We start from the raw sequence: 4,641 nt of genomic DNA, 5'->3' as shown, positions 1-4,641 counted from the left end.
CGTTTATTTTTTTTCCTAGCTTCAAAGAAACCTAGCAAATTACAAAAAATAAAGTCACGTGACATTCGCGCGCAATTATGGCGTTGCTCTCAACCGTGTCTTGAGTGAACAAAATCAGCTGCGGCCATGGTTGCGTGGCCCCGTTTGCAGCTGCAGGTCAATATGTCTGCGGTGGTTTCTTCGCCCGCGTGAGCCAGTCGGCGCATGCGATGGTGCAAGCTGCAGAGTGCGCGGCGAGCTGGCTGAGCGACCTGCAGCCATCGCCAACGTATCAGCCTAACGCTGGAACTGGATCGTAGATTCACGGCCGAAAATGATTTTGGTTCACTCAGTCTACTGTTGAGAGCAGCGTGCACAATCGTAGCGCTCGAATGCGCTTGTCGGGTGATTTCTTTTGTATATCGCGGATTTCATTTGGAGCTTTCTTTCTTTATAAATAATTGGAATGGGGGTTTTTGAAGGTACGTGGTCTCCAGCTTTTCGAATAATATGTATTGTCTAAAGTCAACAGTAAACAATGTAGAAAAATTAACCCAATTAACTAAATAATTATTACGAAGCAAACAATTGCCTGTGTTACCCAAGGCGGCTGGCAGCAATATTTAAATGGTTGCTCTGTCTTATCTCGAATATTTATTTTTTTAACCCTTGGCGCAACTTAGTTGGGACTCAGCTCAATGTAACCGTAGTTTTAAAAAAGAATACAGAGAGCTCTTACCAATGAAAGCCAATTAAGAGCTGTTCAGAGTCGCCTGTTCTAACCTGCCAAAGTTAATTGGTAACGATTAGTTATCTTTTTTATTGCCTTGATGAAGAAAGTAGTAGATGCACAAGATGTAGGTAGCCTTGAAAAAGGGCTAGTGACGTTGTTTTCATCATGCAACAATTTAAGTAACTTTATTTACTGGCCTCCAAGGAAAGTTGACGCGTGACCAGTTGCTAACTTAAATCATCCGCCCAGTGCGTGCACCACGCTCAATCGGTGATAGCGCTGCGAAGAAAAGCAGATTTTCTTGTCCGGGACGCTTCCTGTCACGAGGAAGGTTTATTGCGCGAGCTATCATTTTCAGGCAGCAAGCAATGCTATAAGTAAATGCTAGCTTGGCAGAAACAACGTAGCGTACTGTTTTTCGAGAAAGTCTAGCTACTTCTATGTAGACACTTTGTTCGTGAAGCCAGTAAATGAAAAGTTAGTCAGGCTGTAGTTACGAAGTTTTAGCTTTTGGGAACGAAGACAGTTGCCCGACGATTACGATACTCGGCAATGTGAAATTCCAGGTAATCTCGGCAGGCGTTTTTGTTTTGCTCTGTATTCTCAAGCAAAGTATTGGAGAGAGGTATACCAGTGCACTGAAATCTTAATCTTTAGTTTACCACCTAACCTTCAGCTGATACTTCTTTGCTAGTTCTTGATTGTTACAAAGGAGGAGTATGATCTCAGCAGTGGCTGATGCTTTTATGCCGGACAAACGCCGCGTTCCTAAAGGCTATGTCTATACACGAGATATGCGAGGTCTCCTCAGCAGTGGGAGGAGCCACTGTACCCCGTGGACCTCATCTCGAGAGGCGCATTGACGGCATGGTCACGTCTCTCTAGTGCTCGGTCATCTTTTACCACGGCACATTACGAATCAGGCGGCGCGAACTGATTCGTGACTCCCTTCGCCTGTCCCCCGCCGTATTCTTCTCCACTTTGCGCCTTACGCTTCCGCCTTTTCCTACTCCGCTACTGCTCTTCTTTCTCTCCAACCGCGTCCCCATCCTCCGCCTTTCATTCATGCCTTCGTGTTGTGCCAATCGTCAGTTCTCACCAAAAACATATATTTTTTTTCGCGGTAGTCACCTTTCTGCTTTTTCTCCAAGCGCCCCCCTATACGGTTGCATTCTGTTCGGCAATGTAATACCCCCGTCTTTCCACGGTAGCCACCGTCAATGTTCATCCCGCGTGGAAGCTACAATCTGATGGTGCATGTCTCCTTTCTTGCCATGCCATCAATCCGATAAGCTATACTCTGCCTCTTACACACTGTCCTTCTACCCTTCATCTCCATATCCTCTCTCCAATTCCTCACTTTTCCCACCTGCTGACCGTGGCGGGCGGATAGGTGGCACTTGGCACTACTACCCTGGGCACACTTAATATTCTTTAAACGCAGGACGGACGCGGTAGCTTCAAAGTGTTCATCACGATTCCATCACTGTCAATCAGCAGGCTGTACGAGCTGGTGCTGTGAGAGCAACTGTTCGTAGACAACAGAAGTGGGAACTTCGCCACAAAAGCGGAACACCGTTGCAAGAAATCCGGATGTGGTTGGCAAAATAACAGCCATCGCGTCGTGCCTTTCTACATTTGCTTGTGTTCGCTCCTTGCTGTGCGTGTCATAGTTTTCAGAAGGAATTGAGACAGAGACGCAGTAAGATCAAGTCTGTATCACGGGCATCTTTTTATTGTCCTAAATATTCATCCCCGCCCTATTGATCGTAGATCAATCGAGGATATAACAAGGGTCAACAGAGGCTTCCACACTCAGTGTTCACATAGGTGTCTTTCAAAACCACCACGCAGAGAGGCCATGATTTCTACAATTCCTTAAAACATGCTATGAACCAAAAAAAAAAAAAAAAAAACATAAATCCATGCGCTGGGGTATAACACAAACCAGGAAGTAACAGTTTCTACAGCCGCGCCATTGAAAGTGATATGAGTTAGCGGTCGCAAAGAGCCGAACATATTTCTTTTTATCTTCGCCCCCGTACACATTAATGCTAAATTAAGTACACCGTGAATCAAAGCACACCCTGTCGTCTGCCGTAATTAATTAAGGAGAACTAGAAGAAAATCAAAAGGTCAGAGTCTTGATTGCAAATTCTTTTTGATTTCTATACACTGCCCTGCTTCTATGGTTTCCGATATGAAAAGAGAAAAATGGGACGATGCTTGCGTCAAGGGAGTACATAAAGGGAGACTTGAAATACACTTCGCAGAAGCTTCCGTCCGCCCGTGTGAGAGGCTGCCCTTTCCATCTCGTCATCACTGACGTGCCAGCAGGTATACACGCCGGTTGGGCCTGACGCAAGACGCGTAGCTCAAGCTATCTTATGCCCTTTAAGCGTCTCTACTTCACGTTCTTTTTGCTTTACATTTATTTGCAGACAACGTTCCGTGAAACTACTTTCTTCTGCTTTCACGCAATCAGTTCAGCACGGATGAAGTCTTACTTCTAGCGAAACACACGAATGAAACCAAACAGAATTGTGGGCCAGCAAAAATGTATTAGGGTTACGAAAGGATAGAAATATGTGACACAAGCAGTCTTCATCGGGGTTGCAAGCTTTTCTGAGATATGCTTTCACGTCGTTTTTGTATTCCTTTAATTTCGTTTATATTCCAGCCGATGCCAACAGCAGAAAGATGGGCAAGGAGAAGAAAGCCGCTGTGACCGCACGGATATTGATTCGTGCTTCGCCGTATTTGTACACGCGTCGATCTTTTGGGGAGGCATTCGCCAATACAGCCTATGCGTCAGTGCGACCTGAGATCTTGTTGTTCGCAGATCCAACCTTGAGCCCCGCGCAAGCTTTTTGATGGAAGCTAGGCCGAACACGCACGTCTCAGCTTGGGGTGAGTTATCAGTGCAACAGACAATGCGAACTCCTGTGTATCTTCTACAGTACGTATATCCTCGTTGGAACCGTTTGCAGAGTTACTACTTCTCGCGGGTTCAGATCAAACAAGATTAGCATGATGTAGCTTTAACCATGATACTGCTGGTAGCAGCAGTTTTGTGAACTTAATTGTTGCAGTGTGTCACTGCTGACCCGTTGAAGATGATTCCCAAGTCTAGTCAGGCAGGCCGCCTTACCTCCTCACATGAAGGTTTCATTAGAAGTTCTTATCGTGATACTATCTAAGTTGGTGAAGACAGTGGCATCCAGTTTAACAAATCACGGACGCAAGGTCGAAGTGCTTTCGATTCTATAAACATGGTTTCTCTTTGAAGCGCTACGCGCCAAGGGAGAAAACGTTTCTGATCGAACACCAAGCCCTACGTTCTTAGTAAGGTGAACCTTGCGTGTCCGCATTACTGGCTGCACCGCGTGGAAGCGCCGCAATCTTGGTCTCGGTTAGACAAGTACCCGTCCAATGGATATCGTGGAGGGAGCACGCGAACATCATGGCGGGTGGTTCTGCTCGTTATCACCGGGTTTAACTAGGGTTAAACCGCCGTTTTTGGTTTAACCAACTGCTAACAAACTGACGCGTCATAATAAACTTGCGCAAACGTACCAATCCGCAGTAAAGCAGCACGCTGTATCTGTCTCTCAGGGGGAAGCCAGGTCCATGATATCGTGGAACGTCTGCCAAGTCAGAAGAAAAGCCCGGTTGCTCAATATGCACCACGTGTAAATAAATTTAGGCAGCATATAATTATCTATATAGAGCCCTGCACTTCAGCATGTCGCTGCAGGCACTGCTCTGTGCGCATGCCTAAGTAACGAAACGCCACAAAAGAAAACACAAAATATCCCTACTTGAGTCTTCCATATCTTCATAATTTCGAAATAGTTTTCTTTGCCTCACTTCATACAGTGCGTGCATTTATTTGTATGCAGATTTGTACGAGTATTTTTGTTCTACTG

At 45.7% G+C, this 4,641-nt stretch overlaps 1 protein-coding gene across 1 annotated transcript in view; it reads right to left on the bottom strand.

Moving 5' to 3' along the window:
- Nucleotides 1–2,432: 2,432 nt before the first annotated feature.
- The window catches only part of LOC146190964 (carbonic anhydrase-related protein 10-like), a 61,212-nt gene continuing 59,003 nt past the window's right edge, over nucleotides 2,433–4,641 (bottom strand). The window contains exon 8 of the mRNA XM_084600262.1: nucleotides 2,433–4,641. This exon is cut by the window's right edge and continues 815 nt beyond it. The gene's annotated coding sequence lies outside the window, so the exon portion shown is untranslated.

The sequence above is a fragment of the Amblyomma maculatum genome, chromosome 4, assembly GCF_055883805.1.
Source record: "Amblyomma maculatum isolate TAMU_Amacu chromosome 4, ASM5588380v1, whole genome shotgun sequence".
NCBI classification, from domain to species: domain Eukaryota; kingdom Metazoa; phylum Arthropoda; class Arachnida; order Ixodida; family Ixodidae; genus Amblyomma; species Amblyomma maculatum.
Note: the sequence above shows the minus strand (reverse complement) of the source record. Positions and strands in the feature narration are given on the sequence as shown.